The 15,504-nt window shown below is 48.1% G+C and overlaps 1 long non-coding RNA gene across 1 annotated transcript; it reads right to left on the reverse strand.

Moving 5' to 3' along the window:
- Positions 1-765: 765 nt before the first annotated feature.
- On the reverse strand, positions 766-13,735 carry LOC139360260 (uncharacterized). The gene is made up of 3 exons (XR_011617541.1): positions 13,063-13,735; positions 2,458-3,300; positions 766-1,542 (listed from the first exon to the last, which is right to left on the reverse strand). It is a non-coding gene; the product is annotated as an uncharacterized lncRNA (long non-coding RNA).
- Between the last annotated feature and the right edge of the window lie 1,769 nt (positions 13,736-15,504).

A 15,504-nucleotide genomic window follows, 5' to 3' on the forward strand; every position in this document is an offset into this window, starting at 1 on the left:
CAACATAGCGAGACCACATTTCTAAAAATAAAAAGTCAAAAATCAGCCAGGTTTGGTGGTGCACACCTGCAGTCCCAGCTACTCAGGGAGGCTAAGGCAGGAGAATCGCTTGAGCCCAGGAGTTGGAGGCTGCAGTGAGCTATGATTGCATCACTGTGCTCTAGCCTGGGCAACAGAGTGAGACCTTGTCTCTATATAATAATAAGATAGAAGTGGTACACCCAGGATCAAGTGTGAGCAGGGTGGGAGGACACAAGTGAGCTATGTCAGCAGGGAGCCTGGGCCCATGAGATCCCCACTGCTGCACTAAGACCTCTTCCTCAGTTTACCTCTGAGGCCATATGGTGAGGGGTATGATCAGCTAATGAAAGAGGAAAAGGCTAGAGCTTGTTTCACAGATGTGTTGGCTTGTGCAGAAGCAGGTAAAAAGTGGACGGAGGCCTGGCATGGTGGCTCATACCTGTCATCCCAGCACTTTGGGAGGCTGAGGCAGGTGGATTGCCTGAACTCAGGAGTTTGAAACCACCCTGGGCAACATGGTGAAACCCCGTATCTACTAAAATACAAAAAAAAATTGGCCAGGCGTGGTGGCACATGCCTGTAATCCCAGCTACTCCGGAGGCTGAGGCGTGAGAATCACTTGAGCCCGGGAGGCGGAGGTTGCGGTGAGCCGAGATCGTGCCACTGCACTCCAGCTTGGGTGACAGAGTGAGACTCTGTCTCAAAAAAAAAAAAAAAAAAAAAAAAAAAAATGGGTGGTGACCAGGGTGCAGTGGTCACACCTGTAATCCCAGTACTTTAAGAGGCCAAGGCAGGAGGATTGCTTGAGGCTAGGAGTTAGGCAGGCCTGGGCAACACAGCAAGACCCCCATATCTTTTTTTTTTTTTTGTAAATAAAAATTCAAAATAAAAGCTGATGGTGTCTGCACTGCAGCAGTGGATGGTGTGTGCACCACAGCTCCACCCAGGAGTGGCCTGGAAAGATGGTGGTAAAGTGAAATCCTTCCAACGGGTAGAGCTTTAGACACTGGTCATCCACTTTGGGGGAAAGGGAAATGGCCTCAGTTCAGAATACACATGGACTCATGGGCAGTGGCCAATGGCTTGACCAGATAGTCAGGAGCCTAGAAGGAGAAAGAGTAGAAGTTAGGAGACAAGGGGAAGTCATGTGGACGGGACTTGGCACAAAGTGTGGCCAAAGTCTGTCTCTCACATTAGCACTCATTGGAAGATGTACCAAGCAACCAAGTAGGCAGAACTACTTGGGCACGCAACATCAGCCAGCTTCTGTCATTGGCCTCTTCACGGCAGGTACAAAAGGCACACGCAAGGAGGACGTGGTGACAGGGATGGAGGCTATGCATGGGTCCAACAACAGGGGTGCCCACTCACCATGGCTGATTTAGCTGCTGCTATTCCTGCTGCCAAATCTCCAATTCTCCAGCAACAGAGACCCACGCTAAGTCCCAAATGCAGCATCATTCCATGAGGACACCGGCCCGTCACTTGGTGGCAAGCCCATCACACTGGATCCCTTTCATCCTGGAAGGAGCAGTGATTCATTTCATCAGGAATAAACACAAAGTCTGAGGATGGGTTTGCCTTTCCTGCCCGCAGGGCCTGAGCCAGACCACAAACCCAAGGGCTTACAGAGTGTTTGATGCACAGCACGGCATCCCACGTGCCATTGCATCAGATAAAGGGACTCACTTTACAGAAAGGAGGTGTGAGGGTGGGCTGGTCATCTCATCCCTCCAAATCTGTCAATCTGATAAGCAATGGACGGGCCTGTTAAAAGCACAACTTTTTGCAAAGATGAGGTGCTGTTCTCCAGAGCAAAGTATGTACCTTAAATGAACAACAGGTGACATGGGTCTACCTGGGTGTGGTAGGCAGAATGATCACCCTCTTCCCCTAAAGAGATGTACATCCTGGCTCCCAGGACCCGTGGTTATGTAACCTTACGTGGCAAAGAGAACCATCTCCACAGGACGTGATGAAGTGAAGGATCTTGACGTGGGGAAATTATCCTGGATTACCTGGGGGTGAGGGGCAGCTAATGTAATCACAAGGGTTCTCCTAGCTGCAAGAGGAAGGCAGGAGAGTCATTGGGAGAGTGATGCAGTGTGAAACGGACTCGACCAGCCTTTGCTGGCTTTGAAGATGGAGGGAGCCATGAGTCACGGGAGCAACAGGCCCCCAGAAGCTGAGAAAGACAAGGAAATCGCTCCTCCCTGAAACCTCCAGAGGTAATGCAGCCCTACCTACACCTTAATTTCTACCCTGGAGACTCATGTTGGACTCTGACTTTCTGAGCTATCAGGTAATAGATTTATGTTGTTCCAACTCACCAGATCTGTAGTGGTTTCTTACAGCAGCAATAGGAAACCAATGCACTATGTCCTAGGTAAAATGGGTCTGGGAAAAAAAAGAGTAGATGCAAGAGGTCCTGCTTACCCTCATGCTCATCTGCCCACTTGAAGAATGTGTGCTTCTTATACCCACAACCCTGGGCTCTGAGGATTTGGAAATCCTGCTTCCCACATGAGCAATGCGTCTGTCGATGAACACAGCAAGAGTCCTGTGGACTTGTAAGCTGTGGATGCTGCCTGGACACTTTAGGCTCCTTGTGCTAAGACACCAGCAAGCAAGACGAGTTGCCCTCTTGGCAACTTAACTAAGTGACATCAGCCAGCTTTTGTCCTTGGCCTCTTCATAGCTGGTACAAAAAGCACACGCAAGGAGGACATGGTGAACAGGGATGGAGGCTGTGCATGGGTCCAACAGCATGGGCTCCCACTCAGCATGGCTGATCTAGCTGCTGCTGCTGCTGCCAGATCTCTGATTCTCCAGCAGCAGAGAACGATGCTAAGTCCCAAATGCAGCACAATTCCATGAGGACACCCATCCATCACTTGGTGGCAAGCCCACCACACTGGATTCCTTTCATCCTGGAAGAAGTAGTGACTCATTTTGTCAGGAATAAACACATATTCTGAGTATAGGTTTGCTTTTCCTGCCACAGGACCTGAGCCAGACCATAAGCCCTGATCATCAGCAAGAAGGAGCATTTTTATTATACAGTGGAGCCGGGAGAAATCTATTTGGTGCCTGGTTAATCCACTTGGATGCTTTTCGGTACTCCCTTGCCCAATTTTGACAGTGAATGGGCAAGTGCAGCAACTCTGGTCTGAGAAGTGATGTTGGCCAGAGTCTCAGACCCCTCAAGGATGAAGATCTGGTTTCCCCACCAGGTAAGCCCCAGAGACCAGGTTGCTATTCACTGAGGGTACAGGAGTCCTGAAGAGATAATAAGGAGGAGAGAAGATGAGTATCTATTGCAGCTCCAAGACCAAACGTGATAGTGGAGACTGTAGTTAATCTTTTTTTTTTTTCTTTTTTTTTGGAGACAGAGTCTTGCTCTGTTGCCCAGGCTAGAGTGCAGTGGTACAATCTCGGTTCAGTGAAATCTCTGCGTCCTGGGTACAAGCGATTCTCCTGCCTCAGCTGGTATTACAGGCATGTGCCACCATGCCTGGCTAATTTTTGTATTTTTAGTAGAGACGTTGTCCAGGCTGGTCTTGAACTCCTGACCTCAAGTGATCCACCCACCTCGGCCTCCCAAAGTGCTGGGATTACAGGTGTGAGCCACTGCACCCAGCCAGCTGTATAATTGAATCTTCTTCTAAGTTCCCCCATGGAGAGGCACACCAGAATCCTGGAGGAGCCGCTCATCAACACATGAAAAGTTCATTAAAACATGGGTTCCAGGCATGCAAGAATTGGGCTGCGTTGGACACTGCAATGCATCAGCCAGATCCCTTTTTAGTGATGAAGGGCATAGCCCCCTGGCTTCTGGGAGTAGTGCCTGCAAAGTCTTCAGCCATCAGTTCCCTTCAGGGAATGCCTCAGGTGAAGAGGAATGCCTCACACAAGATCATACTTCACATCCAATGACATATCCAACAATCAATGTGGGGACATAGAGGCCCAGCTCACTCACCGCAAATCGGGGGACAACTCCTTGTTGGGGCTTCTGTAAAGGCTGCATAAGAGTTCAACTTCTCCTTGTTCCCACTCCTTCCTTGCCCTTCCTTTTACAATTGGTTGATGCAAAACACATTCCTACTCAACCTCCTACACGCTAACATCCACCTCAAAGTCTACTTCCCAGAGAGCTCTGTCTGCAACAGAGAATGAAGAAGCAGAGGCAGCAAGGCTAGAGAAGTAGGTATAGCAGTCCATGCATCCCATGTAGGACAGTGTTAACTTTATCATGAGAACAAGGGAAGCATTTGCAAGGTGTTGTTGTTGTTGTTGCTGTTGTTGTTTTGAGGCAGAGTCTTGCTCTGTCACCCAGGCTGGAGTGCGGTGGTGCAATCTCAGCTCATTGCAACCTCTGCCTCCTAGGCTCAAGCAATTGCTTCAGCCTCCCGAGTAGCTGTGATTACAGGTGTGCGCCACCATGCCCAACCAATGTTTTGTATTTTTAGTAGAGACAGGGTTTTGCCATGTTGGCCAGGCTGGTCTCGAACTCCTGGGCTCTGGTGAGCCACCCGCTTCGGCCTCCCAAAGTGCTAGGATTACAAGCATGAGCCACTGCACCCGACCCTTTGCAAGGCTTTAAGCAAGCAGTTGCATGATCTTTGGAAAAGATTTCTCGGCCGGGTGCGGTGGCTCAAGCCTGTAATCCCAGCACTTTGGGAGGCCGAGACGGGCGGATCACGAGGTCAGGAGATCGAGACCATCCTGGCGAACACGGTGAAACCCCGTCTCTATTAAAAAAATACAAAAAACTAGCCGGGCGAGGTGGCGGGCGCCTGTAGTCCCAGCTACACAGGAGGCTGAGGCAGGAGAATGGCGTAAACCCGGGAGGCGGAGCTTGCAGTGAGCTGAGATCCGGCCACTGCGCTCCAGCCCCAGCGACAGAGCGAGACTCCGTCTCAAAAAAAAAAAAAAAAAAAAAAAGATTTCTCTGACTTCCAGGGAGAAACAGACTGTCAGGGTGGGATTGAAAGCCAAGGCAGAGAAGGGACCCTGGAACTGACACCAGTTCTTGATGTTTCTGTCTCCTATTTTGCCGGCAAAGCAAGTTACATGGCCTTGTGTAGCTTCAGAGGAGGCAGGGAAGGACAATGCCACCACACAGCCCTCAAAGGAAGAGAGCTGGGAGTTCTTGGGCAGCACTTATCACTAACACGCTAAGGAAAGAGCACTAGAGGCAAAGGGGTGGCTGTCTGAGCCACATGTTGCTGAGGGGTCAGGTAGCTTGAGGGCTGAGAGCTATCCTTTGAATTAAGCTACACAAAGGTCCTAGGTCATGCACCATGCCTCTCGCCTGTAGTCCCAGCAATTTGGGAGGCCAAGGCAGGAAGATCACTTGAGATCAGGAGTTGAAGACTGGCCTGGGAAACATAGAGAAACCCCATCTTTGCAAAATACAAATTTAAAATTGAGCAGGGTACTGTGGTATGTAACTGTACTCCTGGCTAATCAGGAGGCTGAGGCAGGAGGATTGTTTAAGCCTGGGAGGTCAAGGCTGCAGCGAGCTATGATTGCATCCTGGCACTCCAGCCTGGGCAACAGAGCAAGACCTTGTCCCTAAAAAAATAATAATTTTTTTAAAGGATAAAGGGGCCAGGCACAGTGACTCACACCTGTAATCCCAGCACTTTGGGAGGCCAAGGCAGATCACGAAGTCAGGAGTTCGAGACCAGCCTGGTCAACGTGGTAAAACTCCATCTCTACTAAAAATACAAAAATACAAAAATTAGACAGGTGTGGTGGCATGTGCCTGTAATCCCAGCTACTCGGGAGGCTGAGGCAGAAGAATTGCTTGAACCTGAGAGGTGGAGTTTGCAGCAAGCTGAGATCGTGCCAATGCACTCCAGCCTGGGTGACAGAGCGAGACCTCCATCTCAAAAAAAAGGATAAAGGTCTCTGATGACCTGACAGAGCAGTATTTGGAGACCTTAAGGGAACAAAGGTCAGATGGCAGACTGGAATTGGCTGGGGAGGAACTGGGAGGTGGACAGAAGATGAGAAGTGTCCCCTGGGAGGGGTGGAGGGAGACAGGGAAGAGGCTGGAAGCAGAGGCCACGAAAGGTTAAAGTTTCGTTTGTGGTTTTTAGTGGGAGGTAACTTGAAAATATTTGATGGTCACTGGAAAGGAGCCACTGAAAGAGAGAGGCTGGCTGGGTGCAGTGGCTCATGTCTGTAATCCCAGTGCTTTGGGAGGCAGAGGCAGGAGGATCGCTTGAGGCCAGGAGTTGGAGACCAGCCTGGATAACACAGTGAGACCCTGTCTCCACAAAATATTTTTAAAATTAAAAAACAAAGAGAGGCCGGGTGCAGTGGCTCATGCCTGTAATCCCAACACTTTGGGAGGCCAAGGCGGGTGGATCACCTGAGGTCAGGAGTTTGAGACCAGCCTGGCCAACATAGTGAAACTTCATCTCTACTAAAAATACAAAAATCAGTTGGGTGTGGTGGTGTGTGCCTGTAATCCCAGCTACTTGGGAGGCTGAGGTAGGAGAATCACTTGAACTCAGGAGGCAGAGCCTGCAGTGAGCCGAGATTACGCCAATGCATTCCAGCCTGGGTGACAGAGTGAGACTCCATCTCAAAAACAAAAAACAACAAACAAACCAAAAAAAAAAAAAGGGAGAGATGAATTATGCAAGAGAAAGAAAAGATGATCAACAGGGTTAGAGGTCATACGGTCTGTATATATTGGCATCCCTGGGACCCTGAAATTTGCTGCCTATACTGTCCTGAGTATGCAGCTAGGGCCTTTGTGGATCTCTTCCTTAGGGCCACTGGCCTGAGTGGGGACAGCATCCACTAGTGTGTGCACCCCAGGCTCGAGAGGTGGTCAAGGGTGGCTGGTTGGGGGCATGTAGACAGAGCCTGAATGTGCAAGCTAGGGCCATGCACATGTGTACACACAAGGCCTCCACAGTGGGGTGAAGCCGGGGCCAATGAATTACCCTTTCTGAGTTTCAATTTTCCATTCGTAAAAAACTGAGGAAACCCCCTGTCTCCCACAGGGCTGCTGAGGGATAGAGGGATGATATAGACAGATACAAAAATACATAACTATAGGTATCATATGAACATATAAGAGATAGATGAATAAAGTGTATATGACAGAGAGGATACTTGGGGTTAATAAATGGCACTACTATTTGTGACTCCTTCCTTCCCACTATGTATTCTCTCTTTTTTTTTTTTTTTTGAGACAGGGTCTCACTCTGTTGCCCAGACTGGGGTGCAGTGGTGTGATCACAGCTCACTGAAGCCTTGACCTCCTGGGTTCAAACAATCCTGCCTTTCAGTCCCCAAAGTAGCTGGGACTACAGGCGTGAACCATCACATCTGACTAATTTTATTTTATTTTTAAAATGGAGTCTTGCTCTGTTACCCATGGTGGAGTGCAGTGGTATAATCTTGGCTTATTGCAACCTCTACCTCCCAGGTTCAAGCAATTCTCTTGCCTCAGTCTCCCAAGTAGCTGGGATTACAGGTGCCCGCTCCTATGCCTGGCTAATTTTTTTTTTTTTTTTTTTTGAGATGGAATCTCGCTCTGTTGTCCAGACTGGAGTGCAGTGGCTAGCTCTTGGCTCACTGGAAGCTCCACCTCCCAGGTTCACACCATTCTCCTGCCTCAGCCTCCTGAGTAGCTGGGACTACAGGTGCCCGCCACCATGCCTGGCTAATTTTTTTTCTGTTTTTTTTTTAGTAGAGACGTGGTTTCACCGTGTTAGCCAGGATGGTCTCAAGCTTCTGACCTTGGCCTCCCAAAGTGCTGGGATTACAGGTGTGAGCCACCACACCCGGCTATGCCTGGCTAATTTTTGTATTTTTAGTAGAGATGGGGTTTCACTATCATGGCCAGGCTGATCTCGAACTCCTGACCTCAAGTGATCCACCTGCCTCAGCCTCCCAAAGTGCTGGGATTACAGGCGTGAGCCACCACTCTCGGCCCTACCATATATCTTTACTAGCTTTATGATGGCACTCAGGGGAGCTGGATCCCTTTTCTCTTCCTGCCTTTCTAGAGAGGGTTCAGCCTGGTCAGGGGGATAGCCTGCTAGAATTGGGACTGGTTGGCTGGGACTTTGTGGTCACTTAGGTCCAGAAAAGCATATTGTGGGGACAGGCACCAGGTTTTAAGGACATCGTTAAATAGCTCACAAGGCAGACCTTGGCTGCGTGTCTTCTAACACAAAATGGCCTCAGCTCAATGAGTCCTAAGAAATAATTAGCCCTCCTTAAGTCATTCCTAGAGCTCTTCAATAGCAGCCAAACTATACACATGAACCAACCCCTCCAAACAGCGTGGCTATGCAGCAGGTCAAAAGAGAAATGCATGTTGGACTTAGCATTGGGCTGTGGGGGGAGCTGCTTCACCTCCCTGGGCCTCGGTTTCTCCATGTATGGAAACGGCCAGTGATATGGTCTGGATCTATGACCCCACCAAAACTCATGTTGAATTGTAATCCCCAGTGTTTGGCCAGGAGCGGTGGCTCACGCCTGTAATCCCAGCACTTTGGGAGGCCGAGGCGGGTGGATCACAAGGTCAGGAGATCGAGACCATCCTGGCTAACATGGTGAAACCCCCATCTCTACTAAAAATACAAAAAATTAGCCGGGCGAGGTGGTGGGTGCCTGTAGTCCCAGCTACTCGGGAGGCTGAGGCAGGAGAATGGCATGAACCCCAGAGGCGGAGCTTGCAGTGAGCCGAGATCGCACCACTGCACTCCAGCCTGGGCGACAGAGCAAGACTCCATCTCAAAAAAAAAAAAAAAAAAAAATCCCCAGTGTTGGAGGTGAGGCCTGGTGGGAGGTAATTGGATCACAGGGGTGGTTTCTCATGAATGGTTTAGCACCTTTCTTGATGCTGTTCTCGTGATAGTGAGTTCTCCGGAGATCTGGTTGTTTAAAAGTTCATAGCACCTTTCCCCCTCACTCTCTTGCTGCTCCTCCAGCCATGTGATGTGCCTGCTTCCCCTTCACCTTCTGCCATGATTGTAAGTTTCCTGAGGTCTCCCCAGCCATGCTTCCTGTACAGACTGCAGAACTGTGGGCCAATGAAACATCTTTTCTGTATAAATTACCCAGTCTCAGGTATTTCTTTATAGCAATGCAAGAACAGACTAATACAGCCAGCTCTTCCCAAGCCAGCACATTCCAGTACCCCACTCCAAGGAACCCAAGAATTCCAGACCGAACCTAGTCTTCCAGGTCATTATGAAGGTATATTTGTCAAGGTGGGAGAATACAATGTATGTTATTAAACAGTTGCTAGCTCGATTTATACCTTTTAGGTATTTAGACATATCATATGTGGATCTCTATTTATCCTCTTCCTCTCAGCCCTGAAATGTTAGGGTTGGGCCAAGACATGTAATACATACACATATATAATTTTATATAATATCTATAGTATATATAACATATTATATATATTATATAATTATAAATAATAGAGTAACGTGTATATCATCCCAGTCTAATTTGTGTATGGATGTGTATATACACACACACACGCACACACAGATATAGTTTATAGTAGTCAGCTATTGCCATGTGACAAAGACACACGCAATTTCAGTGGCATACAGTGATAAGCACGAATTTCTCCTGTGTCTGTGGGAGGCTTATGCAACCCCACCCTGTGTATCTCACTCTGTGGCTCCAGTCTGCAGCTGCCTGGAGCTTATTCTTATGGCCACTGCAGAAACTCCAAGTCCAGCCACAGAGGCACACTTTAAGCCTCTGCGTAGTCACTACCTGCTAACTCCCCCTTAGTGAAGCCCAGTATCAGGGTGTGGAGAAGTTATTTCTGCCAACCACGAAGCTGTGGCGAGGGTGTAGTTGTCTCTAGGTACCACAGGGCAGGGAAAAATTGCAATCAATAATTTAACCTATCACACATACCAAACAGAGGTTCCCTAGGAAGAAGAAAATGAGATTGCCAGGGTGCGGGGGATTAATTTGTAATTAGTTCTAATTACTAAAAGAATCGATGTTTTAATTTTTTACAACGTATCTGTATTCCCATATTCTTTCTGTAATAAAGCAAAAATCAGAAGCCCTCAATTCTCCCCAATTCCAGTTAAAATCCTAATAAATACAATTGTTACGAGTTGATTTCTTTGGAAGACTGCCTAGCCATTTTGAAAAATAAATTCTTTTTTAGATGCAGACCTCAAGCCATAGACACGAGTTAATTCCAAAAGGATGAGAGACCTAGATGTAAAAACAGAACTGTAAAAATTCAGAGGGCGATAATATTATGAAATACATCAAGATGCTTTTTCTTTTTTGCACTTCCTTGGGTGACCTTCTAGCTTTTCAGCCAGAGGCTTGCATTGCCTGGAGGTGGTGGGGGATGGAGGGAGGGAGATGAGAACGAGGGAGGGAGGGAGGAGGGAATGGGGAGGAGGAGAAGAGAGAGAGGACAGGGAAGGGAGGAGGGAGAGAAGGGTGACAGGGAGCTGGTTGAGGGAGGGGACACAGAGCAGGAGACAGAGGCCCCATGTGGATCAAAGGAGTGACAAGGGAGGGCGCCTCCCATGCTCAGTGATGTGAGAACAGCAAGAGGCAACAAACAAGATACAAAAGGATACATACTTCCATCCCATTCATGTACAAGTTTAAAACCTACACAAATATAACCATTGTTTATGAACACATTCCAATGTTGCAAAAAGTATAAAAGGGTGCACAGGAGGGATACAACTGGCTGGGGAAGAAGGGAGGGGTTTAACACATCTGTATCATTTCGTATTGTTTTTTAAAGAGGAATCTGAAGCAAATATTCAAAACAGTTTGTTACATCTGGGTGTCTGTTACATCATTTTTTTACATTTTGAAATACATGCATGATAGAAGAAAGGCAGGCTGTGAATCGGTATGAACAGATTGATCCCATATTTTAAAAGCACACATGTGAGTGCATGTGTGCATGTCTGTGTGCTCAGGTGTTACGTACGTGTGTCTTTTTGCCTGTAGTTCTGTGCACGTCTGTGTCTGTAGACTGTGTGTGGGGGTGTGGTATGGGTACGTGTGTGTCCCTTTGTGTCGCTTGTGTGTGTGTGCATGTGTCTGCGTATCTGTGCAACTATATGTCTGTGTCTCTGCATATTTGTTAGTATGTGTGTCCATGTCTGTGTCTGTGCAATTGTGTCTATAGTTGTGTTTCTGTATATGTGTCTTTGACTGTGTGTATTTGCATGTTTTTTTGTTTGTTTGTTTGTTTGTTTTTGAGACATAGTCTCACTCTGTCACCCAGGCTGGAGTGCAGTGGAGAGATCTTGGCTCACTGCAACGTCCACCTCCTGGGTTCAAGCAATTCTCCTGACTCAGCCTACCCAGTAGCCAGGATTACAGGTGCCCACCACCATGCCCAGCTAATTTTTGTATTTTTAGTAGAGACGGGGTTTTGCTATGTTGGCCAGGCTGGTCTCGAACTCCTGACCTCAAGTGATCTGCCCTCCTCAGCCTTCCAAAGTGCTGGGATTACAGGCATCAGCCACCACACCCGGCCATTGTATGTGTGTATCTGTGTGAGTCTGCATAGTTGTGTGTCCGTGTGTGCCTGCACACCTGTGTGTATATAAATAGAAAAAAAACTAGATGGACAAACATCAAATCATTGACACAGTTCTTTTGGGAAGGGGAGAAAGAGGATTTTTGTTTCCCTTTTGTACATTTCATGGTGATTCATTATTTTTTGATGATGACGATGTATTTATTCTTTATTTAAATTTTTAAATACTTTTTTAAAAGTACACGGAGGCCGGGCGCGGTGGCTCACACCTGAAATCCCAGCGCTTTGAGATGCTGAGGCAGGCGGGTCACTTGGGCTCAGGAGTTTGAGACCAGCCTGGCCAACATGGTGAAACCCCGTCTCTACTAAAAATACAAAAATTAGCTGGGCGTCGTGGCGCAGACCTATAATCCCAGCTACTCAGGAGGCTGAGGCCCGAGAAACACTTGAACCCGGGAAGTGGAGGCTGCACTGAGCTGAGATTGTACCACTGCACTCCAGCCCGGGGGGAGAGTGAGACTCTGTCTCAAAAAATAAAAACAAAATAAAAGACAGTACACAGTTTCACAGCTTGAAAAATAAGAATTTACCAGCCGATTCTGCACTCTGCTCTGGGGCTCCTCCTTTGAGCTATACTTTGCTTTGCCTCCCAGGCCTGGATCATCCATCCCACCCACCCCCAAGGGCCCTGGGGACAGAGGATCCTGGGACACTTCCTGGCCCAACCCCAGGGGCACAGCCCAAAGCAATCATGTCATTTCTCTGGAGTCTTGTATTTTATCTTTAAACGTTAGGCAGATTTTACGTTCTCCCCTGTAATGTACACATTTGTCTTGCTGACTTGTTTGTCAATTCTGTAGTCAAGGGGGCACTCAAATGGACTCCACTGGGCATGTGTCTGTAAACCCAGCACTTTGGGAGGAGAAGGCAGGAGGATCGCTTGAGGTCAGGTGTTTGAAACCAGTTTGGGCAACATAGCAAGACCCCAACTCTACCAAAGGTTTTTTTTTTTTTTTTTTTAAATGGAGTTTTGCTCTTGTTGCCCAGGCTGGAGTGCAATGGCACAATCTCGGCTCTCTGCAGCCTCTGTCTCCCGGGTTCAAGCAATTCTCCTGCCTCAGCCTCCCGAGTAGCTGGGATTACAGGCACCCGCCACCACGTCCAGCTAATTTTTTGTATTTTTAGTAGAGATGGGGTTTTGCCACGTTGGCCAGGGCGGTCTCGAACTTTTGGTATCAGGTGATCTGCCTGTCTCGGCCTCCCAATATGCTGGGATTACAGGCATGACCCTGGCCTACTAAAAATTTTTAAATTGGCCCCTGATGTGGTGGTGCACGCTTACAGTCCCAGCTACTCAGGCGGCTGAAGTGGGAGGATTGCTTGAGCCCAGGAGTTGGAGGCTACAGGGAGCTATCATCATGCTGCTGCACTCCAGCCTGGGCAAGGGAGTCAGCCCCGTCCTCTTAAAAAACAAAAAAGGTGAAAGGGGACTCTGCTGTACTCACCTTCCTGTGCTCCGGTGCACCTCTTGTGGGTGGGCTCTGGGCAACAGTACCTGAGTAGGGGTGGAGCTGAAACCATGGCTTGATGGGATCTATGTTGGAAGAGGAAACGAGCCATCAGCTCTAAACAACCGCTCCGACCTACAGAGCGCTCGCTCTGGCTGGGCTGAGTGCTTTACTTTGCTGTGTTCTCCCATTTAATTCTTCCAGCAACCCCCCCCATTAGGTCCTATCTCTGTTCCCACACTACACAGGACGACACTGAGACTGGAGAGGCAAAGCCCAAGGTCACCCAGCTGCACTCAGATTGTCAATGTCATGCCCTGCACAGACTGCGTACTACAGGGCAGGCCCAAGGAGAAGGAATTGCCTGTCACATGGAAGGGGCTCCACGTACTGGGCTTGGGTCCAAGGAAGGAGAGCCCTGGGTTTCTGACTGAACAAAGGCCACTCTCCTCATGATCTAAACTTTTTTCACGGGAAAAACTCCCTTGGACCCTTGCAAATGTATCTGCAGAGCCTCAGGTGGTCACTTGGAGCCAGAGTGGCAGCCACACACAGTCACTTGGGGAAGGATTCTATGGAAAGCCATTCTCCCAAGGATCCAGTCTGGGCTTATATTGATTGAGAAAAGTGGAGGACTCCCCCCACCTCCCTGGAGAGGGCCTCCCTGGCATCCCTTGACTGCAGCAGCCTAATATGTTCCAACAATTTTTTTTTTTTTTTTTTTTTTTTTTTTTTGAGACAGAGTCTGGCTCAGTCGCCCAGGCTGCAGTGCAGTGGCGCGATCTCGGCTCACTGTAAGCTCCGCCTCCCGGGTTCACGCCATTCTCCTACCTCAGCCTCACGAGTAGCTGGGACTACAGGCGCCCGCCCACGCCCGGCTAATTTTTTGTAGTTTTAGTAGAGACCGGGTTTCACCGTGTTAGCCAGGATGGTCTGGATCTCCCGACCTCATGATCCGCCCGCCTCGGCCTCCCAAAGTGCTGGGATTACAGGCGTGAGCCACCGCGCCCGGCCTCAACAATCGTTTCAGCGCTGTTGCACTGAAGGGCTACGGGTCCCTCGGAATGCTCTTGAACTCTCCCCAGTGTCAGGCCAGCTCAGGGTCCTGTGCTTAAACATTCAGGGGTCCAGCCCTTAACACAGAATCCATCCTCTCCTCCCCACCCCCGACCCCCGCCCCCAGGGAAAGTCTGACTTTGCCCAGTACCCACTTCCTTCCCAGGGTTCAGGTCAGCAGTCCCATTGGCTTGCAACTTGGCATGTGACCCAGTTTTAGCCAATAGGACGTGACAAGGAGGCCTGTGGGAGCCACTAGGAGAATTCCCTTGTTCTCAGTAGGCGTCCAGGCAGGTGTGAAGCTTTGAGCTCTGTTTATCTTGAGACCACAGAAGCGCTGGCATGAGAACAGGCCAACGTGCTGAGGATGGCAGAGGAAAGTTGGGGAGTCCTGGTCCTTGAATAGTATCACAATCCACTGATTCACCTCTGGGCGCATTCTGTGAATCAGGTGTTCTATCATGAAGCTCTTCTGTTGCAGCCTTTGTTACTTGCATCCAAATCCATATAGCATTTGAGAATTTGATGGAAAAGGCTCAAATGCAGTTTTGAACAATTTAGGGGGCGGCTGGCTCCCCCACAGGCTGCAACAGTGCCAGTCAACTCTTAATGATAGAGCAAGTTCTGATTGGACTCACGTCCGATATCATCTCTTGAACCACGGTAATGAAACAGGATGTACTCCATGAGATATTTCAATATGTTCTCAGTCCAAATTCTACATCTTTCAATTAAAAAATGCATCACCATTGCATTATATACCACAGATCATTAAATACCTGTCACTGTCCATATCCAAGTCTCCCAGTGGAAGAGATGGCTGACATTTAGCTAGGAACTTTTAAAACACTTGAGAATAAATTATGACCCAAACTTACTGTTCTTAATGACACGTATAAAGTTCAGCTCTTAAATAAAAGGATTCAGGAATACAGAAACAAAGTCCCCAGCCATATTAAGGAAATAAAAGTCGTCCAAAATGGTCAGTTCTTGTTTCCACTAAATCGTACATTTTTATTATAATTGGTATAAAGTGAAACTTAAAAAAAAAAAAGTAGGAATTTAAAATAAAGTAGAATATCCTATTTTCAGGGTCATCAGTACCATGGTGAGATTTGTCTCTTAAACAATGACACTTAGTATCTCTGTAGTTCCACGAATACTTTTGAAGTGTCATATTAAAACCAATCTCATGGCCTTGAGGCAAAGAGAAGCAATTAGTCTTGGAGTTGTGAATAAATAAAAATCCATTTATACACCCGTCCTTGACATGTACCTTGCAAATCTTAGAAACTTCATCTAGTGGGAAAAGAAATGCTAAATCATGAATACCAATACTAATCACATTGCCATGTGGCTTCCTAAAACAGTTTTGCTTATACC

The sequence above is a fragment of the Macaca nemestrina genome, chromosome 20, assembly GCF_043159975.1.
Source record: "Macaca nemestrina isolate mMacNem1 chromosome 20, mMacNem.hap1, whole genome shotgun sequence".
NCBI classification, from domain to species: Eukaryota; Metazoa; Chordata; class Mammalia; order Primates; family Cercopithecidae; genus Macaca; species Macaca nemestrina.